The sequence below is a fragment of the Salvia hispanica genome, chromosome 1 (assembly GCF_023119035.1).
Source record: "Salvia hispanica cultivar TCC Black 2014 chromosome 1, UniMelb_Shisp_WGS_1.0, whole genome shotgun sequence".
Classification (NCBI taxonomy): Eukaryota; Viridiplantae; Streptophyta; class Magnoliopsida; order Lamiales; family Lamiaceae; genus Salvia; species Salvia hispanica.
The window spans coordinates 51235094-51251011 of NC_062965.1; the positions used below are offsets into that span (position 1 = coordinate 51235094).

At 42.4% G+C, this 15918-nt stretch overlaps 1 pseudogene; it reads left to right on the top strand.

Moving 5' to 3' along the window:
- The first annotated feature begins 1776 nt into the window (after nucleotides 1–1776).
- Nucleotides 1777–15678, top strand: LOC125200322 (annotated as a pseudogene).
- The last annotated feature ends 240 nt before the right edge of the window (nucleotides 15679–15918 follow it).

A 15918-nucleotide genomic window follows, 5' to 3' on the forward strand; every position in this document is an offset into this window, starting at 1 on the left:
CCTGCTCACATGAGCCGCGCGCGTGGTTACTGTCTGCGTTTGGGAGGAAGGATTTAATAAGAAAATGTATCACAAACAAAAGACACTACAACAAATATACTATATAACGACACAAAATCAAGGACGCAATACTTGCGTTTGGGATTTTTCTAAAATAGTCAAAAACTAAGGACGCTTATAAAAGCGTCTTAAATTAAGCTTAAGTTGGGGACGCATAAGTATTGCGTCTCTAGGTATATCTTTAATCTCTATTAATACTTCCTCCGTCCCTAAAAATTTGTCACCTTTCACTTTCTCCATTTTTGGTAGTGGACCTCATATTCCACTAACTCATTCACACTCACATTTTATGATAAAATTAATATATAAAAGTAGAACTCACATGACACCAACTTCTTCAACCCACTTTCTATTACATTTCTTAAAACCCGTGTCGGGTCAAATTGTGACAAATTATGAGGAACGAAGGGAGTATAATAGTATATCTTTATTGAAACAAAAAAAAGTAAATTTACAAATCTCCGCCTCTCTCTCTTTTACATTCTGATCGCTGCTCCGATTTCCTGCCGCGGAGATCGTCGTCTCCCCTATCGTCGGTCTCATTGGAGTATCTCCGGTCGAAGAAATCCAATTGAATCACCGCAGTTCAATTTCTTCACTCATTGTTTCACCGTTCTCATCAGAGACATTCCAGTCAAAAAAATTCAATCAATTCATTGAGGTTTGATTTCTTCACTCATTGTTTCTCCATGTGGATTGAGTTTAGAGGTCTAGGGATTCACAATTTAGGATATTTATATTACAATCAGAGCTAGAAATTGCAAATCGTAGGAATTGTGCTCTGCTTGTTCTTCCTTTTATTTTTAATTAAGTGCATGTCTGCTAGTTGAAGAGTTGTGCATTTTTAAAATCATGTAGTAATTCTCAATTTTACATCTGCAATTATGACTGGAAAACCAAGCGGAAATACTTGAATTGTCTTCTCTATATGCCTGGATTGATAAACATAGATTAAGAAGCTTATCTGGAATTCAAACTCGATCTGTAATCTATTCGACTGCTGCTTATGCTTGGTTTGATCAATGTTTAAGATTGACTCCTAAATTATCTAGAATTTGAGTATTTTTTTTTATGATATGAGTTTTCTCTCTGATTGTTAGGTTTCATTTTGGACTCAATAAACTGTTGCAGTGGCAGCTTGGTTGTAAGTTAAATAGGCATTATATCATATTAAATGCATGAAACTATTACCACTATACATATATCCAAAGTAGATAATCTTGTGGCAATCATTTGATTTTAGGATTAAGAGTAGTCTTGGATGGTCTAGTATGACACCTGAGTTGAGTTTTCCTATCCAAATTGCACTGAAAAGGTGGTTCAAAACTTCATATATCAGATGCAGATGTTATTTCTGAATTAGTGGTTCAAAACTTCATATAATAGATGCAGATGTTATTTCTGAATTAGTTTAAGATGGTCTGGAATCTTGTCAGTATGTTGTTTAGGTAACTCTGTTTTCAATGCATACAACTCACCACCATTGTATATTACTCTTGTCAGTAAGATGCTTTTCACTTGAAATTTGAATTACGATTGCTCACCTCAGTTAGATTTCAGGTGGAAGGCTGATAAGGCTGAAATCATGCATCGGTATGCGCAAAAAAATGTTATAATTTGTTGGGTCTAACACGTTTCCTAAGCCAGGTGTGTGAAGAAAAGCGCTAGATCAAGGAAGTAAGGGAGGAGACGGTCTAGCGAGAGAAAGGAGTAAAAATGAGCAGAATTTACAAGAAAAGTGGCGTGACAGAGGAGTCTACGGCTGAGGGCGACAAAGTCATTATCTATACCTCGCTGGGCCCACCTAAAACGCCTATATATAGAGAAGAGCATGCAACGCAGAACATATAGTTTTTTTCCACTCTTCTTAGCTCATACATTTTCACACACACTTGGGAATGGTTCTGGGGTAATCGTGATAGGGGGGGTATTTTCTAAGATTTCGTGCTTGGCAACACCGTCCTAGTGAGGGCGACGATACAATTACTTTTAATTTCAGCTGTTTTTGCTAGTTTCCACCGTCGAACTTCACTTTTGGGAGTCGACTTTGATGTTGAATATGTTTAACTGCTTATCGCTCATGGATCTTGTTTATCTGTTTAATTTCAAGTTATTTTGCTTAGATCTCTCTGCTGTTAGCGTAATTCTTAAATTGCTATGTCAATCTCTGTTTATTTCGTTATTGAGGTGTTTGATGTGGAGTTTGGTGATAGATCTGTGGTTGATTGAGTATTCGGAGTTTTAATCTGTAAAATCTGACGTGATGGGGAATTTCTTCTGTTTGGAGTTTGTGTCGGACGCTTGGATACGGAGTGGATTTAGCGTCTGAAGTTGTTTGGCGTGTGAAAGAAACAGTAGTTGATAGAATTGTTTTATTTCTTCTTGGTTTCTATTTCACTTCGTCTAGGTATGCAGATCTGTTAAGTTCTTCGTTATTTATGCATAGATTTGATTTCAAGTTAGTAGCCCCTGTTTTTGATTTGCTTATGTGTTTTCTTAAGAAGTTTTATGCGAATTTGGTTGTAGAAGACGATGTCACTGTCAGTTAGTACGAGAGTTAGTTATTCTGCCACTTTTCAGTCGTACCTTGCTTTTTTTTAGACATGGTCCCCACCGTAGAAATATCTCCTAGGTCTAGCTGTTAGGTTAAGTTTCTTTCTAAGGTTCCCAAGTCAAGTTAATTTTAATTTTCCTCAACCCAAGAAAATGTGTGGCAGCAGCCAACACCAAAAATACTCCCAAATCCTTGATTACGAGTCTTACGCATCTTTCTCTGTGGGATCGATCCCTACTTCCCTATACTAGGTTTAGTAAAGTGGTTGAGGGTTTTTTTTTTTGAAGAAGGGGTAGTACTTGTGTGTCCGACGACCGGGATTCCGCATGACCACGAGTTCCTAGACCAAGTGATCTTGAGGACTTGCTGGATCTAGGGAACCTGCTATTTCCTTGTTTGAATATTACAACACACACTACACTTGTACCATACCTGCAGCTTCAAAGGCCACTTGATATCGTGGAGTATTGGGAAGTTGAGAATGATCCAGAGTATTGGGAAATTATGTCGTCTTCTTTAAGCATTGGCTGGCTAGACATTGTTGTGAGTTTATATAAATCGAACAAGTCCCTTCCATGTAAAAGTTGAATACTTTATAGGTGCGTGCTGCTTCTCATGCTAAACATTTGCAGGTAAAAATGTTGCGGTTGCATGGATCTTACCAGTTGGACCAGCTTGGAACTCGAGAGGTAAGTCTGACTAAAATCTCTATTCTGTATAAGAAACTAATCTGGAAATTCAAAGTAATAAGTTTTGCGCAGATGTGTTGATTTATTCACCAACCTTATACACGAATAACATCTGGATCTTTTGCGCAATGCTGAAACAAATTGAAAGTGGACTCGTTGAAGCAGTTGTTGTTCTTATATCACAGATGCCACAATTGTGTCCTCATATATCAGATGAAAAATTAGGAGAATGCTACAACACCAAACCTGAGTTTATGAAAGTAATATATATACTTGAGAATTAGTACCTGAACATCAAATTGTACTATTCTTTATACATCTCATTTGTCAGGCATGGGAGAAGTGGAGAACTCAAATCACTAAACTGGACTGCCATCCTTACTGGCTTCAGTGTGATCATAAACAGACCAGAGATGGACTTAAAAACATGATTCAGATAATGCTGGGAAATGCTAATGTTATCTCCAACGCAACATTTCACTGGATAGAGCTTTACATTTCTCACCTTTTGTACATTAGGCCTTTCACTGTTGTAAGTTTGATGAGCTTAATGTTTCTTATTTGCTCGGTGTAGTTGCCTATCTAGATTGTGGAAAATGAAGTTGAAGTGTAATTTTGATCTCCATTAATCCATTTAACATCCGTATTATAAATAATTGTTCTGTTGCAGGGTGTAGAAAGTATGGATACCCTAGCCCAGAAATGCATGCATTTAAAACCAATTACCAATCGACATAAGTTGATGGGACTCTGACATAAGTTGATGGGACTCGTAATTAGGATTCTTGAAGAAAATACAGAGGTAATGTCTTAATTTTTGGTCCTAGAATAGCCTATATTTTTTTGCCTCATTCAGCCAGCCTTTGAGTGATCATTGATGTTTCAGGTTGTTCTCACCGAATGCTCAAGATCATTTGGCCCCTGGTAAGAGATGCTGTTCTATTCTTCATTTCTTGGTTTGTGCACAGAGCTGTAGTTCAGCTATTTTTATGTGATACTGATACCCCCAAGTCTTCCGAGGCAAGAACTTGGAGTATCGAGGGATGTTGAGGATTTGTAAAATTGCGAGAGAACTTAAGCGAAAGAAGAAGAATTCAATTATTCCAATTATTTCTTATTGCATAATGAATGAAGTAGGACTATTTATAGGACTAAGCGGTCCTACTCAAAAGGAAAGAAAATATCTCAAAAGGAATTAAATAATGTAAGCTAATAAACTAAACTTGGAAACAATAATTAAAGAAAATTTCCATATCTCTTGGGCGGTCCACAATTCCTTGTCCGTCTTCCTTCGATCGCCGCTGGCTGGTGAAGCTGAGGCAGAGCCTCCGCTTCTTGGGCTGATGGTTGTTCTTCGCACTGCTTTGACTCCGTATCAACTCCCCCCTGTTAGCAGCAGCCTTGTCCTCAAGGCGGACGTCAGGAAAATGTTGTTGAACATGATCCCTCGGCTCCCACGTCCCTTCATCGTTTTCATCATTTGTCCAACGTAGTTTCCATTGTTCTTGCGGAGTGTTGTTGACCAGAACAGTGCGACTTTCGGTCGCTGTAACAGGTATCACCACTTTCGATTCCCCATTGCGTCTCGCGGCAACGTCGCACTCGTAGGTGGGGAGGTTCCTGCGACAAACGGCCTAAGGAGGCTCACATGGAACACATTGTGAATCCGAGTGTCAGGCGGCAGGTCGAGCATATACGCGACTTTTCCTATCTTTTTGGCAACGCGGAACGGACCATAGTATCTTTGAGCTAATTTCGCCGACGTTGGACGTGCTATTGAGTGTTGGCGATATGGTTGAAGTTAGAGTAACACCATATCGCCTTCCTGAAACTCCACGTCGCGTCGATGCTTGTTTGCCTGAGAGCTCATTCGTCGCTGCATCTTCAGAAGATTTTCCTTTAGTTCCTGTAAGACAGCTGCTCTTTCCTCCAACGTAGCTATTACATCCGGATGCTTGGCTTGGACCGAAAGGGTGGGAAACAACAAAGGTGGTTCCCGACCGTATAAAGCCTGAAAAGGGGAAACTCGGAGCCCCTCATGTACACTGCAATTAATGGCTAATTCAGCCCAAGGGAGGAGTGTCGCCCACCGATTAGGCCGGTCAAATGTAAAGGAGTGCAGGTATTGCTCCAATGTTCGGTTCATCACTTCAGTTTGCCCGTCCGTCTGCGGGTGATAGGTTGTTGTATGTTGAAGAGTAGTACCACTTAGGTGCATAAAGTCGATCCAGAATTGGCTCATAAAGATCGGATCCCGATCAGTGAGTAGAAACTTCGGGAACCCATGGTGTTTGGCCACAATTTCCGTGAATAACTTGGCTGCACGCATAGCATCAAATCCGGTGGGTAGCGGTCCAAAGTGGGCATATTTTGATAAACGGTCAACCACAACCATAATGACGGTGATCCCTTGGGACTGCGGCAAACCCGTAATGAAGTCTAACGTGCGGCATCCCATACTTGGCTCGGTAAGGGCAGTAGTTGGATCAAGCCACCCGGTTTCTGGGTTGAGTACTTTGTTACTTGACATGCAAGACAGGCACCCACAAAGGCGCGTACATCTCGTCGCATATTTGGCCAGTAAAAAACTGCAACAAGCTTATGAAATGTACGATCAATGCCTTGATGTCCTGCCAGTGGGGAACCGTGAAATTCCTCCAATAATCTAGCACGGAGCGGAGAAATCGGGCTGATGTATATTCTCCGTTTATAGTATAGGAGGCCATCATGTACTGAAATATGGCACGAATCCTGTTTTGACTGCGGAGTGCAGAAGACGGAGGTGATCATCTTCCCTATTTTCCGTCTGAATATCGGCCAAGATGTTCGCAATTGGCTGAGAAACGACGGTGAACAGAGTCGCCAATATTGCTCCTGGTTCCGCCTCCCTCCGTGACAATGCATCTGCGGCTTTATTTGACGCTCCCGTTTTATATTCGATGCAAAATTTGTAACCCATCAATTTCCGAATGTAGAATTGTTGGTCCGGGGTTTGAATGACTTGGAGCAAGAGCTCCTTGAGGGCTGCGTTGATCAGTTTTTATTACAAATTCACGGCCAAGTAAATATTGCCTCCACTTTTGAACTGCCTCCACGATTGCATAGAGTTCCTTGTGGTATGTTGACGCGATGCGAAGCCGGGATCGAGTTTCTTACTAAAGAAGGCTATTGGGTGCCCCTCTTGTAACAAGATTGCTCCGATACCTAAGTCGGAGGCGTCTGTTTCCACGATGAATTCTTTGTTGAAGTTTGGAAGGCGAAGGACCGGTGCAGAAGTCATTGCTTTCTTCAAAGCCTCAAAGCTTGCGGAAGCGGACTCGCCCCAGATGAAACTGTCTTTCTTGAGCAGGTCGGTGAGTGGGGCTGCAATCATTGCATATTGACTTACAAACCGACGGTAGTACCCGGTGAGGCCTAGAAATCCTCGCAATTGTTTAACCGTTGTGGGCACTGGCCAGTCGGTCATGGCTTGGATTTTAGCGTCGTCCGCTTGTAAATTCCCATCGCCGATGATGTGGCCAAGGTACTATGGTCGGTTTGCAGAACGAACATTTTCCCAATTTCACGAAGAACGAATGCGAGGAAAGTATAGTGAGTACTTCATTCAAGTGTTGAACATGCTCGACGATAGTGTTACTATAGACTAATATATCAAAGAACACAATTACGAAATTTTGGAGGAATGGTCGAAAAATTGCATTCATTGCAGCTGGAAAGGTGGATGGAGCATTCGTCAATCCAAATGGCATCATCAAGAACTCGTAGTGTCCTGAGTGCGTGCGGAACGCGGTTTTGAAAATGTCTTCCTCGTGCATTCATATTTGGTGGTACCCCGACCGGAGATCCAGCTTTGAAAAGCATCGCGCTGCACCTAGTTCTTCGAACAGCTCGTCAGCCGTCGGAATTGGAAAATGGCCAGGCTCTTTGGCCGCATTTAATGCCCTATAGTCAATGCAGAAGCGGAAAGTGCCATCCTTTTTGCGAACGAGCAAAACAGGGGATGAGAAAGGGCTGACACTTGGTCGAATTATTCCTTGGTTCGGCATTTCTTGAATCTGTTTTTCGATTTCAGTTTTCTGGAAATATGGATATCGATACGGGCGTACATTGATAGGCTTTGTTGACTGTGGAAGCCTGATCCTATGATCCCATGGGCGAGACAGGGCCAGAGCCTCCGGCAGTCGAAACACCTGTGTGTGCGCGTGCAGCACTTCTTGAATTGAAGGGGGAAGATCCATTGGGAGTTCGGCGATCAAGTTATTGTCGGGGATCGGGTCCTTATACTGCACGAGCTCGAATAATTCAACGTCGTTATCTTCTGCTATTAGCGCCGTCAAGGCGTTGAACGAAATTGGTCGCGGACGTGCATCCGCGGCTGTGAGTCGGACCAACTGATCTCTCCAATAAAATGTGACAGTAAGATTTGCATAATCATGAGTCACTTCACCCAAGGTTTGCAGCCACTGAACGCCGAGGACAATATCTGGGCCGTGGATGGCTAAAACATATAGATCGATCTCGAAGTTATGGCCTTGGAGTACTATTGGTGTCTTCGGGCAGAAGGCCGTGTAGGTGAGGGAATCACCGTTTCCGACATAAACACGGAACGGGTTGACCATTGTTAAAGGTAAGCATAGCTTCTCCACAATAGATGGGTGAATAAAGTTATGAGTACTCCCTCCGTCAAGTAAGACCTGGAACGGAGTGTCACCGATAAGCCCCACTATCCGAAGCGAGCGCGGGTTCTGCGTGCCGGACAAGGAGTGTATGCTAGATACGTCCGTGGTGATGACCGTAGGTTCCATTGTAGTAGCCTCGATCAAGTCTGGTGGCAGCGGTAGCATTGGAATCTCCGGGCAGGCTATACCGTCGTCATCACCCATAAAGGCAAGGAATGTGCGGCTGCACCCTGGGATCCACTTTTCCTCACAGAAATAAAACAGACCCCATCGCTGGCGATCCGCTTTCTCAGCTGGTGATACGCAAACAACTGGTATTGTATGCGGCGATGGAAAAGTAGTCGCCCGATTGACTGGTGTTGCGGCTGGAATGACCGGCTTATTACCTGACATTGTGTAGTTGTTTTCCCATTGTCTTCTAGATTGGTGTGAAACTGACGGAGCAGCTGCTTGGTGACACGCCTCCAGTTCCCGAGCTAGAGCGAAGACTGCCGAGAGAGTAGTTGGGCGGCGAATATTCAACTCGCGCTGAACCGGTTGCTTGAGCCCCGCGATGAATAGCGAGATCAAAGTCGACTCCGCCGTTCCAGAAATCTTCTCTAAGTTGCCTTCAAACGCAGCTTGATAGTCTTGCACAGAGGTTGTTTGCTTGAGGTTTGAAAGGACACCCACATAATCCACATAGTAATCCGGGTCGAAACGATGGCGGATCGCTTGAAGGAAGTCCTCCCACGATGAGTCGCAATTGTTCGCACGGTAATAGCGAAACCAAGCTGAAGCCGGAGGGTCCATGAGCATTCTGTTGGCTAACAATCAAATAAAACTATGGATTGAGAAAGGAATTCACGAAGAAAAATGTAGAACTTTTATTGAAATCAGATTCTTGATGAACAAACACAATCCCTAAATTTTGGGGTTCTCAGCTCGATTCTAAAACTCTCTCTCTCTTTCTGTAAAACAACTAACACCTTTTAAACCAGCTGACTAGTCCAAGTGAATGGACGGTTGGGATTACATCATCTAATTACTCTACATCATACGGCTATTATTAATTCAGCCAAAAGTTGAATTAATATTTCCTGTTTGCTGAATCAGTAGGCACACTTCAACAATCCTCCACCTTGCCTGCTTGATTCACCTCATGTATTCCTTCTGCATAAGCCCACAAGTCTGCAGCAGAGGTCGAACTTCTCCTTAGGCAATGCCTTCGTTAGCATATCTGCAGGGTTCACTGCAGTATCAACTTTGAACACAATTACCTTCCCTTTCTCCACCTCTTCTCTCACAAAATGAAGCCGCACATCGATGTGCTTGCTTCTCTCATGAAATACCTGGTGTTTAGCTAGATGAATGGCGCTGTTATTATCACATCCAATGGGTACAGCCTCCTGCATAACACCAAAATCAGCCACCATACCTCTCTACCAAAAACTTTCCTTAACCGCAGCTGTTAGAGCCATATACTCGCCTCGGTTGTGGACAAAGCTACCACATCTTGCAGACTCGATTTCCAACTGACTGCTGCTCCATACATTGTGAATACGTATCCAGATTGTGACCTTCTACTATCCACATTTCCAGCATAGTCACTATCACAAAAACCCATCAATGCTTCCCCACTGCATTCCTTGCCTCCATCAAACAATATGCCATAATCTCCACTTCCCTTTAGGTACCTGAGAATCCATTTCAATGCTGCCCAGTGTTCCTTGCCAAAGTCTGTCATGAATCGGCTTGTTGCACTCATGGCCTGAGCCACATCTGGCCTTGTACTAATCATTGAGTACATTATGCTCCCCACAATGTTTGCATAAGGTATTGACTGCATTTCCATCCTTTCTGCCTCAGTGCTAGGCCTTTGTGTTACAGAAAGTTTAAAGTGTTGGGCTAGAGGGGTTGATGTCACCTTTGAGTCCTGCATCTTAAACCTCTTAATAACTCTGGAGATGTAATCAGTTTGGTTCAACCATATCTGCTTCCTTTCTCTATTCCTGACTATATTCATCCCCAATATTCTTGTTGCTCTTCCCAAATCCTTCATGTCAAAAACTGATCTCAAATCATCCTTGACTATCTGTACTTCCCTCTTGCAAGCTACTGCCAACAAAATATCATCGACATATAGCAGTAAGTAGGCAACAGTAGCTCCATTTCTCCTCTTTATATACACACATTCATCATATTTCGACCTTTTGAACCCACTGCTCAATATGTGATCATCAAATTTCTTATGCCATTGCCTGCTTGCTTGCTTGAGTCCATACAAACTCTTTTTCAGTAAACACACTTTGCCTTCCTGCCCAACCTTGACAAAACCTTCGGGCTGTTGCATATATATCGTTTCCTCCAAGTCTCCATGTAAGAAAGCGGTTTTTACATCTAGTTGATCCAGCTCCCAATCCATTCTAGCAACCACTGCTAACAGTATTCTTATTGAAGTATGTTTGACCACTGGGGAAAAAACTTCATTGAAATCCACTCCCTGTTCTTGAGTGAACCCCCTTGCCACCAACCTAGCTTTATATCTTATTTTCTCTCCATCTGCAGATTCTATCTTTCTCTTGAACAACCATTTACAACTGATCACTTTTCTGCCTTCAACTTTGTCAACCAAAATCCAAGTTCCATTCTTGATGAGGGACTCAATCTCATCAATCATGGCCTTCATCCAGTAATCTCTTTCACTACACTCCATTGCTGCTTTATATGAACTAGGCTCAGTGTAGAAAATTTGCTCAGCCACACACAGAGCAAAATACAACATTTCTGAATCCATGTACCTGGCTGGGGTCTGACATCTTTCCTTCTGACTCTATCCCGAGCCAGCTTGTAATCTCTGAGATCATTGTGGTTGTTAGTATCACCTCCAGGGGTATCACTACTCTCAGCTCCACCTTGAACTTCATCATTACTGATCAAGTCATCATCAGTTTCAGCACCATCCCCACTCTGGATTTCTGGTCCCAGCTCCACCTCAACTTCTGGACCAGAGTTGCCACCAGCATTGAAGCTTGTATCCAGCTCCTTTTCAGATTTCTTAAAAGGCATCTCATTCTCAATGAACACAACATCTCGGGTTAACATCACCTTTTGTCTCCCTTGCTCTATACACCAGAGCCTATACCCTTTAACACCTGATTGATAGCCTAACATCACACATCTCACAGCTCTAGCATCAAGCTTGCTTTGCTTCAAATGAGCAAAAGCTTTACATCCAAAGGTTCTTAAATGAGAATAATCCCCATATCTGCCATACCACCTGTAGTTTGGAGTATCCCCATTTATGCTAGAAGATGGACACATATTGATCAACTTCACAGCAGTTGCAGCAGCTTCTGCCCAGAATTTTTTCTCCATTCCAGAGGCCAACAACATGCACCTAACTCTTTCAAGTATAGTTCTATTTGCTTGCTACCCCATTTTGCTGTGGGTTGAGGGAAACTGTCCTATGCCTTTTTATGCCTCTCTCCGCACAAAAATTTTCAAATTCCTTGGACAAGAACTCAAGTCCATTGTCTGTTGTTCTCAGACACTTTAACACACATCCCTTCTCCATTTCAGTCAACTTACACCATTCTCTAAATTTAGCAAATGCTTCAGACTTTTCCCTCAAAACATACAACCAAATCTTTCTAGAAAAATCATCTATAATAGTCATGTAGTATCTCCCACCCCCAACAGAGTTCACTGGGGCAGGACCCCATAAGTCACTATGTGCGTAATCTAAAGGGGCTGTGGATGTGTGTTTACCTCGTGGATAAGGCAATTTCTTTGATTTTGCCAATATGCACTCTTCACATGGCTCAAGACTTCCATCCTCTGACTTTGGAATTACTTCCTTTCTGATTAATTCTTTCACACTGCCATCTGCTGGGTGTGCCAGCCTCATATGCCATACTCTGAGGGAATTATCTCTGACATTATGTAGTTCACCTTTGCTTCTTAGAACCGAAGCACGTAGGTAGTACAAACTGCCCTTCCTCTCTGCTGTCAACATCACATTCGCACCCCTTCTCACCTTCATACTTCCCCCAGATGATTCGAACGAGCACCCTTTCTGTTCTAGCAGACCCAGTGATATAAGGTTCCTCTTCACTTCAGGAATAAGCCTCACATCATTAAGGACTTTTACTACCCATCAGATAAACGCAGCCTCACACTTCCAATTCCTTGAATATTGCAGACCTTGTTGTTTCCAAGAACCACGGACCCTGCTGACTCGGTTAAGGATTCAAACCATTCCACATTCGGACACATGTGGAAGCTACATCCCGAGTCTAGAATCCAGGAAACTGACTCGATTACTTCCATCACATTCAAAGCTTCAGCAACCTCATTTTCTTGCACACAATCTGAGTTGTTCTTTCCCTGTGCAGCACCTTCAGCTTGCTTCCTTTTCCAAGCGAAGCAGTCCCGTTTCAAATGACCGGGCTTCTTGCACCAATGGCACGATCGAGTCTCCTTCTGATCGGTTGTTGAATTCTTTGAATAATCAGCCTTCTTGAAATTCTTCTTTCCTTTGAATTTCTTGATATTCAAGCTCTCGGGCGCTTGATCTTGGACCTTAATCACACCCTTCTGCAACTCTTTCGCCCTAAGAGCTGACTGCACCTCCAGCAGTGTGATTGTGCCCTCTCTGCCATAGATAATCGCATCCTTCAGATGATCATAAGATCTTGGTAAAGCATTCAAAAGAAGTATGGCTTTATCTTCGTCCTCCATTGTGACGTCGATGTTTTCGAGATCATCGACCACCTTATTGAAGTCCTCAAGTTGTTCAATGATCCCCTTTTCTTCCAAGAACCTGTACGAATCTGCTTCATCCACAGCCTATTTGCAAGCGATTTGGCCATATACAGACCTTCAAGTTTTTCAAGAATCCCCGCTGCCGTTGTTTCCTTCGCTACCTCTCTGAGTACCTTATCTCCAAGGCATAGAACAACAACGCTGTGCACTTTAGCCATAACGTCGGCCTTCTTTGCTGCAGCCTTCTCATCAAGAGCTTCTTTCTGAGTTTCATCCTTCTTCCCAGTAGTTAGCGCGTCCGCCAACCCCTGTTGAATCAGCATCGCACGAATCTTCATGCGCCAAAGTCCGAAATCGTTCTTACCTGTGAATTTCTCCGCCTCTAACCTGGCCGCCATAGATCTGCCCTGAATCAGCTCCTCGATTGCTCCCAACGATTGACAAATTGATTCCCACGCGACGGCGCCACTTGTTGGCTAACAATCAAATAAAACTATGGATTGAGAAAGGAATTCACGAAGAAAAATGTAGAACTTTTATTGAAATCAGATTCTTGATGAACAAACACAATCCCTAAATTTTGGGGTTCTCAGCTCGATTCTAAAACTCTCTCTCTCTTTCTGTAAAACAACTAACACCTTTTAAACCAGCTGACTAGTCCAAGTCAATGGACGGTTGGGATTACATCATCTAATTACTCTACATCATACGGCTATTATTAATTCAGCCAAAAGTTGAATTAATATTTCCTGTTTGCTGAATCAGTAGGCACACTTCAACACATTCTAACCAAAAAAAGGCGTTTTGTAGTGGTGTCTCGTTGTAATCGAAATATGTCTCGACATGGTCGATCCAATCCTCCGTATTAGCACCATTGAAGCGTGGAGGATCGAGGCGAATTCTCGGGCCGGCATCTGGTGGCTTGTCCTGACGGTTCCGGTTGCGGAAATTGTTGTTGCCGTTGTTATGATTGTTGTTATTGTTGTTGTTGTTGTTGTTGTTGTTCCCGGCAGTCCCGGTGAAGTCACGGACAGCCGCACGGAGGTTCACCTGATCAGCTCGTGTGTCGGCGAGGACCTTGTTAGTTGTACCCAGCTCCGATGTCAAGTGCGTGATGGCTTCAAAGAGCTCGTCCAGACGGCTGGCGATGCCGTCCCCTGAGGACGTTGATGGTTCCATGATCGCAGGTATGGCGGTGGTGGTCAGGGTACAATGATAGAGAGTTCGGGATGAAAGCACCAATTGATACCCCCAAGTCTTCCAAGGCAAGAACTTGGAGTATCGAGGGATGATGAGGATTTGTAAAATTGCGAGAGAACTTAAGCGAAAGAAGAAGAATTCAATTATTCCAATTCTTTCTTATTGCATAATGAATGAAGTAGGACTATTTATAGGACTAAGCGGTCCTACTCAAAAGGAAAGAAAATATCTCAAAAGGAATTAAATAATGTAAGCTAATAAACTAAACTTGGAAACAATAATTAAAGAAAATTTCCATATCTCTTGGGCGGTCCACAATTCCTTTTCCGTCTTCCTTCGATCGCCGCTGGCTGGTGAAGCTGAGGCAGAGCCTCCGCTTCTTGGGCTGATGGTTGTTCTTCGCACTGCTTTGACTCCGTATCTGATACAGTTGTAAAATTGTGCAAATAATTGTTGGTGCTCTTTGATAACTGTTCACAATTGACAAAGCAGTAGTGTTTTTCCATTAAAACATGCTGGTGGTTTATCTCTATCTTTGAACAGGATGATAACCCATGCTGCAGAGCTGCTGACAGCTGGAAGTGCTCAAGCAGAAATGCTTTTGCATGAGGAGCAGTCTAAGATTGGAGGAATCTGCATAGAAGAGCTTCATCGACTGATTTATGCTCAAGTTCTATCATCTCATGCCTTGACATGGAATGTAAGTAGTGAACCAGCAGTTGTTTTTTGGCATTGCTCTTGATGCCTCCTATCCTTTTGACATTGAGGACCTCACATATTTGATATAGGTTCAGTTTTTTACTTGTAAAATTCTTCCACTACTCCCTATTTCTGATATAATTTTTATTCTGGTCCTTTAGATCGCTCCTATATATTTGACTTCACGCATGAAGCAAGGTTTGGGTTTATTGGAGAATTTACTGTACAAGCAGCCCGTACAGCATGATCAAGTGTTATCGGAGGTGCTTAAGGACTGCAACATTCTATTGCCTGTTTCTGTCAAAATCCCTGAATTCACATTAACATTCACCATCGATTACTGGAGTTCTTAGACAGTGTACCTTTTCTCTTTATGCAGAGCATAGAGATCTGTCGTCTCAATGGAATAGATTATGTTAGTCGCCATATGATGAAGGTATGTTTCAAGCAATGATTACCCATCTTACCACAAGGATCTCATCCCTTACTGATGAAACTATTTTTTATGTGCTTCTCATTTTGAATACATGCCTGTGAAGTTTACTTATACCAATATGTCGTCTATGAAAACAGATAGCTGGAGTTCATTACTGGAAGCATGGAGAGAAAGGTTCCGCTGTGCACTGGCTGCAGCAAGCTCAGGATGAAGTTCGTTTAAACCGAATTGCGAAGCATTTATTTGATTTTGTTGGAAAATCAGTTTCTGATGAAAGTTTCAAGGTAATGTTACTCAGAAATTGTATTTTACCTCAGGAAATTTAACAATGATTAGTTTTGGCAGGTACCAAAAGCTTAATGATTTCTGATTTCTAATATTGGCATGTTTTTGTATTGTCTGTTTGTAGAGACAATATTTATAAACTTGATTTGTGGATATAACGTCTCTGATCTCATTGAAAGTATGCTGATTATTTACATATCCCACTGCAGTGAATTCTATACCTGCTCAACTAAGAGCAGAAGCTATAGTGGTGCTTAAAGATATTCTTGTGCATGGCAAGCTGAATACAACTTGCATTCAGTAAATTTTCACATTAGTTTTTGGTGAGATAGAGGTGGATAAAAAATTCCCCGAGGAAAGTTGTTATTACCATGTAATAATGATCCCACATAGCTGCATAAACTGTTAATTATGGAGCCTAATCTCCAACCATATTTAGGATTTGTTTCCTAGAAGTATATTTCCTTGTGATAGATTTATTCCATAGAAGATATTTCCTTATGGAATATGTTTCCTAGTTGACTAGAATTAGGGCTCTCTATTTTGCTTATAAATAGAGGTGTCCCCTCA